This window comes from Typopeltis vanoorti, chromosome 16 (genome assembly GCF_054136105.1).
Source record: "Typopeltis vanoorti isolate ZY-2024b chromosome 16, IOZ_Tvanoo_1.0, whole genome shotgun sequence".
Lineage (NCBI taxonomy): Eukaryota > Metazoa > Arthropoda > Arachnida > Uropygi > Thelyphonidae > Typopeltis > Typopeltis vanoorti.
In genome coordinates, this window is record NC_143564.1 from 52,870,821 (window position 1) to 52,886,324 (window position 15,504).

Sequence of the window (15,504 nt, forward strand, 5' to 3'; positions counted from 1 at the left end):
TGAGAAGAAACAAGTAGACTGAATAAATTCCCAGAACCACTTGAAGTGCATAAGGAACATCCGGAGAGAATATATGATAACAGCCAAACGAGCAAATTGCAGTATTCCCAGCGTAGTCTAGAAAAATGCCAAAGGAGAATACACTACTTGTTTCTCTTAGCAAAGAACAGCATTCAACGTAAAGAAAACGCAAATTGTCTAATTCTTCGAAATCACAGTTGGAATTCCTCTTCTGATAAAGTTGGTGTAACTTCTCATTAATAGATTGAAACATCTGGATGAAGAAGGCAAAGAAATAAGTAATCCATGCTGATATAACAGCAGTCGGAATGGCAATCTGATAGTCTATGAAAATAACAAAAATTGACAACATTATCTTTTGGATTGTAGAAGGCAAAATATCCGTAGAAACGAACGGCCGCAACTGGCTCTCAGCTGAGGCAGCGTCCATAATACAAAGCAATAGCACTATTAAATGGGTGACAACAACACTTCCTACAGTCACAGTGATCCAATGATTGTTTGTTTTCGGTGTCATCTTAGAGAATCTTCTCTCTAAATCCGAACATAGGCGTAGAATCTGTACTGCTCTGTTTTCTTTAGCGTAGATGAAAAGTCGCGTAAAAATAGTGTTCATTGACTCATACATCACGTAAACATTGTAAACAGTGGTATATGAACTGTTAGAAAACACCCAATAGCAGTTAAAAGAAACAACGCAAAGACAACATAGAAATCCGTATGCACTCCGAACACTACACATTTTCTTATACACGCCCGGCACATCCAAAGATGTCATTTGTCCTAAAAAAGAGTAACCGTTGATGGTGTGAATGAAAGCAATCAGTTGAAATCCCTTAAAGAAATTCATTTCCAGTAATTTATCTGATTGTAATTGTTCTTATGGGAAAGGCATGAACAGCTAGTTCATCACGGACTTGTAAGAAGGTTTCCCTCTCGTTCTCACAGCAAGACTGCTCGCTATCGGAATAGTGCTTGGATAATTATTTGTGAAAATAATGATAATAATAGCGTGTATATCTATCTTCTCAAGTCTTCCGATTGATAACTAAAATATTGTCCACTTTGAATCCATCCTGTACGACTGTACAGGATGGATTCAAAGAATCCATCATCGCCACATTAAAATCGTTTTTAGTGAAATAATTTATCTCAGTTGCAGGTGGTGAATATTTATAATCACAGTTGAGAAAACCAGGTAGGAAATGCGCATTGTTACTAAACGCAGTAGGAAATAATTTATTTATAATTCCTTAAGTACGAACGTTCCATATGAAGCTACTTTCTTAGCAAAAGAAATCAATAGTAACAACGTTCGAAGTATAACTACAGTGCTTATTGATATGATTACAGTACCTGTCAATCATTCCCTTGACCCTGAATTTCGATTAAAAACACTGGACTCAAACATGAAAGAAAGTAGCTTACTAGTACACAGAAGTATAAAAGGTCGTTATCAAGTTCAGTTTGACTATTTCTATTGCTTGTTTGTTCCTTTAAAAACATGTATCTGAGAAGTTATATCGATGCTTTTAATTTTTATTATTTTTGAAGAGACAAACCATTATTTTCGATGTACGCAAGCGTCTCTTTTGTCTTTATATGAGTTTTCAAACATCCAGTGTAGTGCTAGAGAGATCTAGAAATGAACTAGAAATCTAGTTAGAAACTAGTTATGATAAAAAAAAAAAAAAAAAAAAAAAAAAAAAAGATAATCAACGTTAAGTAGGACTGGGTGCAACGAGATTATATTTCAAGTGCAAAAAGAAATATTATTTCAATCACAATTAAGGAATAGAATGAGTCATGCACTCGTTCTCTGATATTTATCGTTTCATTAATCGTATAGTAGATTAGACAAAGAAAAGGTAAAGAAAAAGCAAAAACCTAATGCAGGCTTAAAATTTTTACAAACAAAGCATTATTTTACACTCTGGCTAGTGCCGCCATCTATCTGCAACTACATGAGTTACCAACACCCACAAAGAGTTTCCAAATCCCACAATATCAAGAGCTTATTGAGAATTCTTTTCTCAATCAAATCCCATCATGAAAAATAAATAATTTAATTATGTTTAATAGAAAATATCATAAATAATTCTAAACTCTAGAAATAAGAGAAATAAATAAGCGGAACACTGAATTGCATTTTATTCGACTGCATATTAAACTAAAAGTTTACTTCAAAGTGACAGGAATTAATTTAATAAAATTTTAATTAATTAAATAAATAATTTTGAAACTATTTTTTAAATTTTAGAAGAATCCAGTTATTTCCAACATTTAGTGCACAAATAATTATTATCTGCATGTGTATTTTCATGGTGGTATGTAAATATTGTATGTACATCTGCAAATTCTAATTCGTGCCCATTTATTACTGTTACGTGTTTTTCGTTTAACATAACATTTTTAGTTTAACTGTTCGCAAAAATACACTTTTAATTCACTCCATTTCTGAATGTAAACTCAATCAAGAAAACCAAATTTCTAACTGGCTGACTCATCAATTTTGTATTTTTATTTTTATTTATTATTTCTTAAATTTATTTTAAGCAGACGGACTTCATTTGAACAGATTCCGTTATGAAAAAACAGGAAGTAGTCGTGTATACTATTGTTACTACCAATTGTTTGTGAAACATAATCAGTAAATACTTAACATATTTAAAACAATACTAAAAGAAAGTTAACATTGTCTTTTGTTAATGTGTAATTTTAATACTTTTTTTTTTAATTTATTAAAAAATCAAACCAAAAACTAAGCAAATAATATTAAATTTCAGTAAAGTCACTATCAAACTGTCTCTCTGTTCAGAGGATACGATTTGGAATTTTTTTTAATTTGTTTACAAAAGTATCTATAGTTGTAATCATAGTTTAAATTTATTTACAATTTAGAAAAATAGAAATGTCATATACTAAAGCAGGGCTGTCCAACATTAGGTGATCCGAGGGCCGCATTAAAAAAAAAAAAAAAAGATTTATCCGAGGGCCGCATCACAATGCATAAACTAGTAATTTGGTCAGCAGCAGCGACACAACCTTGTTAGCTGAACAAACGAACAACACTAATTGCGCACTAAATCGCGCGCTCATGTTCCCCGTGAACTCCAGGAGCATGCGCGTTGGAACAAAACAGTGTAAGAACGCTTCTTCTTCGACACATCTAATATTTGAAAAACACGTGGGTATATAGTGATGTAAAAATACCAAATAAAATAGCCAACATCGAGTTATCGATTAGTGATAGAATTGAAATATCTAATACAGATTGGTTTCAAATTGTTATTTCATTTTTTTTGCTTGTGAAAATCAAACCCACAGGTGGGCCGTACAAAATCTCACCGAGGGCCGCATCTGGCCAGCGGGCAGTGCTTTAGACAGTCCTGTACTAAAGTCAAATATAGACCCGTAAAGCCAAATTTCAAGTTTTATTTTCTAGTTTCATTCCTTTCCGCTAGATGGCGATAGATGTCAGAATTTTTATACGCTTTGAATAATACTATTATAAAAGATTTTCTCTGTTCATTAGATTCATTCCATTTAATTTGAACAGTTTTAAATCATTGTTTTTACTTACTAATTTTGTGACTCTTATATTTGAAACAAAAAAAAAGTTTATTCTTTGCTAGTATTGGCGTTAATTTTCACTTTCAAATAAGTTATGATCCTGGCAAAAAGTGATTTCCCTTCTGATAAATTTTTTTTTCTTTCATTTTTTTTTATAATGAATCAAAATTGTAATCGAAGAATTACAATTTTGAAAATTGTAGTTATAAATAAGAAAACAATTATCATTTTTAATATTAATAGATGGCGCTACTTATGTTTCGAAACAGTTTCGGCGTTTAAGTCATTTGTTCCCATTATCTGTTTTCTCTCTCTTGTTTTATTTCTTCTTCTTAGATCAGATTCAAGGATTTAAAAAAAAAAAAAATTTTTTTAAATAAATAAAAACGTACGATATTAAGTTCCTTATCTAAAACCAGTATACGTTATTCGGTCCATTATATAAAAACAATAATACATTATTAGCCGCAAAATAATAACCACCCATTAGGTTCGTTTGGATCGGATTCGATTTGGATCACAATTGAACTCTGACGGAAAAGATTTTACTCAAAATTGGTAATTAATTTGTTGAAATTTAGCGAAGTATTTCAGTTTTGGTTTCAATAAGACAATTTTAGACTTTGAAAACTTAAGTTTTATCTTTGCAAACTTTGAATGAATTGACAAAACTGAATTCGAATTTTATTTCTTTATGATCACGAGTCTTAATTTCTTTGAAATATTTATATCAAATGCTTATTTTTGCGGTGAATAGAACTAATAATAGAACTATTATTAGTTCTATTCTCAGTATTATTCGATTATATTAAGAAATTTTTGAAACAAAGCTTTATTCCAAATAAATCGTTAGCGTTATTATAATTTGCAATCTGCTAACTAATTATTATTGAAATTATTAGCTTTCTTTAATAAAATTATTGCCTCAACTTAAGGTATGTTACTGAGTCTTTTTCAGTCATAACTTTCGTGTTAAATATTTAGGAAATTATATTTACAATGCGGAACATCCAAAAAAAAATAAAAAATCAGTAATTGTAAAAAAAAAGAAATGATTAAAGGAAAAAAGTTTTAAAAGAAAAATAGAAAGAGAAAAACTGAAGCTTTTCTTGCTTTAGTTTGGCATCCATATTACAATTGCACATTCAAAAATTAAAAGTTGGATTGTAGATCCCACTTTGTTCGAAAGTCTAAACAAAGACTTTTTTTTCCCTATCGTTATTTGTTGGTGGGTAGGTGAAGGATGGGAGGGAAGAAAGTTGCTTAGATTACGCCAAAGTTACTAAAAGCCGTGTTGTATTTGTAAATCACGTGTGCTTCCTGGCTAGGCTGCATGTTTTGCGAGATGAAGGCCTCGTCCACTCCATATGTCGAAGGGTCCCACAGATGCGAGACCCTTCGACACTTCTGCGCATGTCAGAAGAAGGAGAATCCATTCCGATAATAGGGTAATCCATCCGTCTTGTGGGATGAGTGGTTTATTATTACACGTCGGAAAATGAACTTTTCTTTTATGAACATTGTAGTTTTTAAAGTGGTAACAGTTGGAAAATATTAAGTATAAAGCACGTGATTTTGCTTGCTAGTGGCCAATTCGTACATCAGCTTCTTTTATTTTCCCCCTTCAACATGAATTGACTCTTCTTGGCAAGTTGCCAGACGCGGGTCTCAGATCTGTGATCGGTACATATTATTCCTTGAGAATTGATTCCGTGTCTTTCTGGCTGTGTTACTTGGTATTGCCGCTAGTGACTGTGCTACGGAAATGTGTATCAAATTTATCCAATTCCTAAGATTATTCGATATAGCTATTTCTTTGTTTCTCAAAGGTATAAATATAGCATGGTTAAAAGGTAGGCTAGGAAGGAATTTCTGAAAATAGCAGGCAGCAGGAGAAGTCCTCCAATTAACTGTGTATCGCGTAACAATTTATTTTTGAAAACGAAACTTGGCTAATTAATGCTTTTAGATGTGGATATATGTGGAAGGTTGTTTCTCTTCGCCTGGAGATAGGATACATGCCGATTTGTTAACATATAATTATTAATTAGGGTCAGTGGGTAAAATATCCCCCTTCGAAATATTGCATTATCTTAAAGGCGGATTGTTACGAGGAAATCAAATACTAGGAAAGTTTACTTATATTTTATTATTCGTGGTTTTTATGATTCTAGATGCTGGAATAATGTAATATATACTGAAGAGTGTTGCCAGGTGAATAATGTCCTTTAAAAAAAACATCGTATATAAAAGGCGGAAATATGGGCTATTGGGAGTTTGTTTATTCATTAATACGATATCGAGGCGAAGATGATGCATGCTACATAAAGTCGGCACATAAACGTTATCGGTTAGTTCCATATTTGGATGAAATAAATTAATATTTTATTTTATTTCAAATACAGTAGGGAGAGAGGGAATATTGTCATTTCTTTAATAGTATTTTCGAGATTATTTTTACCGATAGAAAACACGAGAAACGTTTTACTTTTATGTGCATACAAGCTTTAATTCGTCTACAGATCAGTTTTGATATTTTAGAATAGTTCGCAAACGGTGGATATTACTACGATGAAACATTTAACAGCGAAAACTTTTTGGAAAAGTAACATACATTTATTAATTTTGCGTTGTTTTCTTATCAGATTTTAAAATTCTTCTGCAAATACAAGAAAATAAACTTTCAAGAAATGTGAAATTGATCCATACTGAAATTCAAGTCTGACTGTAGAAGTAGTAATATTAAAATGTTGGCTTACATATAATATACTTCTATGAAAATTGTGAAATCAACCTGTCGAAGAGCAACTGAAAATGAACACGAGACATATATTCAAAGGAACGTCTTGGTCAAATTCCCAAATTTCATCGAAATGCATCAAGCAGTTTAACGATACAACAGGGATGGATGGTACATCATCGGCTCATTCCTCAATGTGTATTGTCGCTAAAATTTAAATAGACAACGGTACAAAAAAAAAGTGTAATATAATGATTTCAATGTTTATCCATGTAAACTGAAATTAGTTTAAACGCCAAATTTGCTGATCACATAAAACGATCGCAAAATATTTGTCAGTAAAGTCTCCTCAACAGCTAGCTTTTTTTTTTTTTTTACTTACGCTACTTACTTACACTTACGCTAATAAAGGGCTTACATTACCAAAATTTTATGGATGGGATTATCACTAATAATAATAAGAAGAAAAAGTCGAAACTCGTGTTGCATATTAGTCCAAATATTTTCACCTAACTTGGAACCATGTAAACATCTAAAGTGTGCATCTAAGGAGTGCAACAAAATTTGTTGCACACCTCACTTCAAGCCTTTAGTCTGCAACAATTCGTAAGAGATTGCAGTGGTCAGCACAAAAATCAGCAACTTTTTTTTTTTTTCTTGCAGGGCGTCTTCTGTTCAGGTTGGACATACTTAGATAATAACAGCTAAACCTAATAACATGCTGCTGGTTGTGTAAGATTTCTTAATGAAATAATAATTTAGTTACAAGCGTTACTTTTCATTTTCATAACTATAATCTATAATAACGATCGCTCAACTGGCAGTCCTCTGCAAAACTCGACGAATTCTGTATTATTTTTTTTTTGTTCTAAAATTATCGTTATTTATCAGCTAACGAATGTTTAATTTCAATGTATATTATAGAAAGAAAAAAAAAACTCTATTTATATTGATAAATAGAGTTTTCTTCGAAAAATAGAACGAAAAGTATTTAAATCCCTTTTCCTAATTTATATCTTCAATTTTAATTTTCCTTTCTAAATTAATATGTTTGCTTTCCTATTTGGGAAATATGTAATCTAGCTTCATTTCCGTTCATTTTAATGTACGAAAACTGGGTCCTTAAGTATACATAAGAATACATCATTGAGTTATTATCATTAAAAACCCTTGCTCAAGTATCCTCATTACAACATGTTTGTTCTTGTTTCAGGAATCATCGTTCCACTTTTACTTTAGAGAACCAAACACAAGTAACTGTGGACACCTGTTGAAATGTAGAAGTAAATGATGAGCTCAAGTTGTGACATGATGTTCTGTCTACTTTCCTATGCCCTTGAGCAAGGGATTCCAATCGATTAGTGTCGAGACTAAACAAAATCAAAGATTTCAGGATATAATTCCTTTTCTGTAAGTCTTTAACACAATGAATATATTTCTACTCGCTATATCTGACTATAGTAAAAGCTGTTCTAAATATATGTAAAAAATAAATAAATAAAAAAACTACCGAGACATGTTAATGTTTAGTTCTCCATAATAACCTGCTGTTGTTTGGAATTATGACTTTGTAGACGAAAAGCTCGAGTTTCCAGAATGTAATCTGCCTTATCCATATGAGGTAGGATAACTCACATTCACTTGGAAAAGAAGAGCGGGGAAAATCGAAAATCGAAAGGTTCTTTTCTTCCTGGACAGGACTCTAACCGAGATCTTTCTAACCACGTCGAAACTGACTGAGCCACGTGGACTCATCTTAAGAGTCTGCAAATCAGTTGCTAACAAACTAGATTCAATGGCAGAAGCAGATGTTCTTTTGCTGGATAGAATAATCATTGACAAAGAAATTCACTTCTGAAATACGAGCACGTGAGTATGGGAAAATGAAATTCAAGATGAGAACTTTTTTTTTTTTCGAAATCCTAACCGCATATCATGATCAAACTTTTATTTTTTCTAAACCTTTTCTTTACTTTTAACAGAAGGTTGGATTAGTCAGTTTAAGACGCAAATATTAGAGTGATGTTGCACCTAAATTCTTTCGATAAAACAGATAATGTGGCGTTAGATTATCTTTCATTCAAAATGGTAAAAACAGTATAGCCTGAGATTATTAACAGATCATGTTAATAATCACGATTGGTTATGTTAAGATTCAGAGAAAACTACCTCATGGTTTCACTCACTTCTGTTCACTAATTTAAAGCGCTGAAGTAGCTCTGAAGATATTATCATACAGGCAGCCACTCATATCGGATATAATATTACACTCTGACAGGTTATCCATGATGATAATGTGATACATAGGAATGCCTATTAGAGTGTAAAAATCAATTTATTCCCACGATTTAAAAAAAAAAGGAATAGTATATTATTATTATTACGGGAAACTCCAAGGAGTCGATAGACTCATCATCGAGGGAGGCCCTAACATCATGTCAAGAACAACTATTCGACATTCACACAGTATCTATCATACTTCGCCTTGAACTCATTCATACTCATGGCACCCACAACAGACTCTGGCAGCTTATTCCACTCATTCACCACTCTCCAAGTAAAAAACCTAGTTCTAACACCCTTGCTAACCACACTCTTTCCCAGTTTCCATGGATGGTCCCTAGTCCTCCCACCACCAGTCCTGTTCTGAAAAATATCCTCTGAATTAATCTTATAGAAAACCTTCAGTAATTTGAATGTCTCAGTATATCACCCCCTTTTCCGCCTATCAACCAATTTCTGCAACCCACAAATCTTCAACCTGTTCTCATAAGGTTCATTTCATAGACCTGCTATCATCTTGGTCACTCGTCTCTGGATCCTCTCCACCTACTCCCCATCAAGAAGAAACCCTGTGCCCAAATCTGGGCACAGCAGTCTAGATGGGGTCTTATTAAGGCTCGATACAGAGGAACAACAACCTGTATCTGCTTGTTAAAGTATTTTTCAGCAACCCAGTCACTTTTGCGATATGCCCCCTAAACATCAACTTCCTATCCACCAACACTCCCAAATCCCTGGCCTCGTCAATCTCCTGGAGTACGGTTCCACCAATGTGATATACTGCTGCTAATCTTTTCACCCCAAAATGCATAACCTTACACTTTGCCACATTAAATTGACATCCATTCGCCTTAGCCCAGTCCTCCAAACTATCCAAATCATCCTGCAAAATTTTGACATCCTGTGCACTCACTATTGCTCTACCCAACATTGCATCATCAGCAAACAAATTAACACTTCTTCTCAGATCCTTTCCTATATCGTTAATGAACAAATTGAACAGTAGTGGTCCATGATCAGAACCCTGCGGCACACCACTAGTCACAAGCCGTCTTTTGGACTCTACTCCTGAATAAACCACTCTCTGATATCTCTCCATCAACCAACCTCCTATCCATCTCACCAACCCTATATCCATCCCCATATGCTGCAGTTTACTGATCAGAATTCCATGTGGTATCCTGTCAAAGGCCTTAGCAAGTTCCAGTAGGATCACGGTAAACCCATTACCCTTATCCAGTTCAGCCGTCACTGTGTTATAAAACGTGAGCAAGTTACTGAGGTATGATCTACCCTTCACAAAACCATGCTGTCCCCCATACAGTATCTCATTTTCATCTATCCAATCCTGTATTTTCTTCTTGACTATTTTCTCCAAGACCTTGACAACGATTCCTGATATGCTGATCGGTCGGTAATTTGCAACAGCAGTCTTCGAACCTCCTTTATGCAGTGGAACTATTTTCCCCTCTTTCCACACTCTCGGGACTAACCCAGACCCGAGACTCAAATTAAACAAAATGGTCAAGGGCATTGACAATTCTTTAGTCGCTTCACGTACGACACGAGCTGGTATACCATCCAATCCCACAGATGTATTGACATTGAGGTTTGGTAATAGACTACCTACCTCCAATTCATTCATCACAATTCCCGTATAAGCTGTTGGTTCATTAATTCCTGCAATATCACCATGGATGATATACTCTTGCAAAGTGCTCGATCAGTAATTCCACTATATCAACTGATTCGATTACCTCTCTAGCATCGGCATTCTTTAAAATCATTCTACCATGAGCATTTTTCCTTTTACTTGCAACATATCTAAAAAACTGTTTGGGATTCTATTTAGCCTGCATGGCTAATGTTCTTTCATAACCCGCTTTTGCTTTTCTTACCATGCTCGTTACCTTTCTGGCCTGCGCTTTATACCGTTCATGTGCCTGCCGGTCACCATTCTCCTTAAATTCTCCTCCACAGTTGTTTCTTTTTTTGCAGCTCAAGCTTAATGATGTTATTCATCCATTTAATCCCTACTTGATTTATTATTCGGACTCTAGGTATACAGTCAGCCATTGTCTCCTGCAAACACTTCTTAATCGCCTCTCACGCACTATCAACATCCAACCCTTGCAGTTTTACATGCCATGGCACTGAACCAATCAAACTCCTAAGCTTGTCATACTTACCAGCCAATTATTCCACATGTACCCTGTCTTAATTGTAAATTCCACACCTTTAGCCACCTCCCAAGTCAAGGACCCTATGATCACTCTCACCAAATGGTGGCAACGTGATCATATTCGTTACAGCCAAATTCTCAGATGTAATTACTAGGTCAAGCACTCCCTGAACCCTAGTATTTTCTATTACATGCTGTCGCAGATAGTTATCCCTTAATAACTGCATAAAATCCAATTCCTTCCTCCCATATGTTCGCTCCTCCTTCCAATCAATGTTACCATAGTTGAGATCTCTATAATAATTACCTCCTTCCACTCATTTCTTCTATTTGCTTATGCATAATATCTCCACCATCTATTCCATCATCTGGTCTATAGCAGCACCCAACTGTATGTTTTGTTTCGTTAGTCTCAATCTCACACCAAATAGCCTCAAATGTGCTCTTTTCTCTATCCTGCAGTTCCACTTCTATTCTCCCTGGCTGCAGCTCATCAGCTATCATCAATAACACTCCGCCCCCATTTTATTCTCCCTGTCACTCCTAAACACACTATACCCTTCACATTCAATCCCACTAGCTATATTATCTTCTGTCAGCCATGTTTCACTAATGCCAATAACTTGTGGCCTGGAAGTACCAACCAAGGCCAAAAATTCTTCCTTCTTGTTCCTAATACTTCTGGCATTAGGGATGGGACAAATGGGCCTCTACAATTCATGTTATACATGAATTGCAGAAGTCCATTTGTCCTATCCCTATTTTGATGCCTTATACTAACTATCCCATTCTGATTTGTTGTCCTTCGTACTCACTTGGGCATATTACACACATTCAAACAACAACATCAATATCGATTGATGTTGTTGTTTTTGCTGTGGTATGTACTCCTCTGACCCCCTCAGGACCGGTTGTGGTTGTGCTCCCTAATGAGAGACTTCTAAGTATATATTTTTGACTCTGGATCGGTGTGTGTTCACGGGGCCGGATTGCCTGATCTGGGGGATGAAAACCCGAGTTTCCTGGAGAAAAAACCCTCAATCTCAGTATGAGACCTGCTAACTCACCTTTAGTCGAAAGAGACCAGATAAAGGTTCCTCGTTTCACTGACGGGAATCGAACTCAACTCTTTCCAACTAAAGGGCTTCGTCTATACCGACTGAGCTACGGAAGCTCAATATCGATTCATATGTAACTATATTAAAAATCATCAACACGATAATTTATTATTGCATTTATTAAATTTCCGTTAACATCTATACTCTCTCTCTCTCTCTCTCTCTCTCTCTCTCTCTCTCTCTCTCTCTCTCTCTCTCTCTCTCTCTCTCTCTCTCTCTCTCTGAGTCAATAGATGAATGCAAAGTTTTTCTCTTCGCGTACGCCAACTGTCAAAAGCTGACAGTCGACGCAGGCATCCGGCGAAAAAGAAGAGATTGTCGAAGGCAACTTCATCACAAACAAACATCGGAAACAGGAAACTGTTGAAAATTGGGATGTTATAAAGTAGAAGTTTTACGAGCAATGGATGTGAAACCGTCAGCAATCAAAGGTCTGCACAGAGAATTTAATTAGGCTTTGATTAAACTGGCGTCGGCTCTATGAAGTGTCGGTAGGGTGTCTAGAATGCCAGACACAGGCCTGAAAATGCTTAAGCTCCCATTAGCTTGAACGCACATAACCCTCATTCACGGAGGAACTGCAGAGACGGCGTTCTATAAAAACTGCACTAACCGCTAGATGTGATGGTCCCGTTTATCTAATTTCTGGCGAATTATTCTATCGTAAATGCCAAAGGTCGGACCGAAGCGGAGCCATCGTCTATTAAGAAAGGAAATAATTTTCACTAGTTTGCGGGATAACCGGCGCAAACACTTTATGAGGTTTGGGGGAATTTTTTTTTTTTTTTCCATGTCCTGATTCTCTCGCATTCCGAATAATTTAGTACTTTATATTAATGTTTGACAGTCCGCTCTCTCTCTCTCTCTCTCTCTCTCTCTGCCCTGCTTCTTTCAAAAGTGCTCTCCATTGAAGATATTGATATAACTTCTCTATTTGTTTGCTTGTTTGAAAAACTAAACGGAAATTCTTTTCATTACGTTTTTTTACATGCATTCTTCAACTGCCTATAGATGGCGTAACTTGTTGGCTTTGATTGTTTTGCTTCTGAGAGTTACAGTGGTGAATATCATAATACTGCAGAGGATGTTATTAATGAACCATTTAAATAAAATATTTTCAATATTTTATTTAAATGGTTCCTATTGTATTCTTACAGATCATACATATTTTAAATATGGGGGAAAATAGAGAAAATTATTAATTTGAAATTGAAATGTCTACAGACTGTATTTTTAAGAATGAACATATAAAGCGAAATTTTAAAAAGTAATTATTATTATTATTATTATTATTATTATTATTATTATTATTATTAGTGATAATAATAATAATACTATTATTATTATCATCACTACGCGATCTACTCTTAAATACTACACAAGCTATTGTCTGCAATATATCATATACTATCCATTACGCGTCTTTTTGTCTGTGAATTGCGTGTGTTCTCTGGCTGATTTGTGGGAAGAAAAACGCTAGTATACTGGAGAAGAAAGTGTCCGGAAGGGGGAAAAATTACTATCTTCTTATTAGATCTTCTGTAGAAAGCTCCTTACAGAAATTTCTGTAGTCATCACGCGAATCAAACTCAGGTGTTTCCATCTGCTCCATGGAGATAAGTGGCTGCTTCTTTGTTGTTGAATAACTGGAGGAGATTAACAAAGGGTGAAGAAAATCTACACCGGTAATTTTAGTCGTGAAGAACTACAGATGAATTGTACTTGATTATTAAGTGCATTTTAAAATATTTATAAAAAAAAAAAGTGATGGAATTATAGAGGCCAGTTTCGAGGAGCAACTGCTGTGAAATATCTGCTGAAAAGCCTTTCAAAATAGAGCTGCTGTACAGGAGAGAGCAGGTGGAGTAGAGTGGATCGGTAAGACGGGAGAGAAGGAAAATGCAGATTTATAAATTATATATCGGGGGTATTCAATGTATGGCTTCGAAGTATTCTAATATTATTTCTGTCATTCGAGGACTAATTTTACTTCAAGAAAAACTCCAGTTTTGGTAATGATGTCGACAAGCAATACTTGCTAGTCTGACGACGGAGGCATTCATGCATTACAAAAAAATACAAACTGTGTGTGTGGGTGGGTAGGTGGGTGTGCGTGCGTGCGTGCGCGGGAGAGAAGGACAACATTTAGCAACAAAGCAAATTCGTGATTATCGTGATTGGTACATTGTTGTTCAGAGAAAAAGAAGCTGCCTCGCGCAAAACAAAATATGTAGCTTTCAGGATGCTGAGCCACTACAAGTGTCATTTGTTTATTATAGAGTGAAATGTGATGTATTTATTCCAGAATTAAGGTAATATTCCAAGAAGAGAAAACTTATAACGTCTAGAGATAATGATTATATAAAAGTATTACAAAAACGAGATCTATTATCATAAATAACCAAGGGCGAGATATCCAGAGTAAAGAATATTGGAATAATCACACATGTAAGGTTATTTGAAAAGTGCCACATTAGTTATGTTTTATATCATTTTTATACTGAATATAAGACATTTTCTCTGCTTTTATCTTATCTTCTCACGTTGGATTTTACTGATAATGAAGTCACATAGATTATCTTTCTGTCGCTAATCGGTATTTGAGGAATCTGATTATAGATATTCTTGAATATTGTTTGTTAGGAAGAAAAAATTTTCTAGCCTAGTATATATAATATGCGTTTAAAAGTTTGAATTATGCATTGAGAAGTTTGAAGAATAACAAAATAGAATGCAACACTCTTAGTTAAATAGCACACTCATTAATTAATATTTAAGTAGCATTAGCTCAAGTATAATGATATAAAATAAAATTAGAAAAAAATATGCAAGTAAATAGAGAGACAACAATACTTTTTGCGGGCGTAGTAGAAGTCCCAACGACTAGCCCATGCATTATTTGTTTAAAAGAAACATCCCAGTTCGTGCAATTCCCCACTGGGACAGTATGACAGAAAATTGCTTCTAGTTGTACCCGGTCGAGGGCGCTTCACACCTGACTGCCCCAGCCATTAACAATGACGCTAAGGACTCTGAATTTGTGTTCGTAGTAGCGCCCATGGGATCCGATGTCCACGACGCACCCATCATCCCCGTCTGCCTGATTGCACGAATGTACAGACGACAGCACTGTGGGGTCTGATTTATTCATTAGGCATTGACGACCGTAATCCGGTGTGGACACCGTCGGCGCTTCATTACGTTAATGCTCCGTCATCACGACAATAGCTGGTGCCCCTACAGACAGACGCACACCTGTCGACAGAAGAGCTGTCACAGTGTGGGTGGGTCTACACGACCGCCACGCACTATGGGACATAACGCAAAAAGAGACGCACAATTTTTACGCTGGATTTAGAAAGAATAAAAGCAAATCTCGGTTGAGTTTAGTGGCCAGAAGAGGGCGTTAGCAGAAAACCCTTAAACAATTCACTAATAGTTTTGATTACCGTTTTCGCTTTCCTGTCTTTGTGTATGAAATATAGGAAATAATTCTTATTTATTACATCTTCTCTCTCTCTCTCTCTCTCTCTCTCGCATTCTTTGCTAAGAATCAAACCCATATTTGATACATCACGACAAAAGGC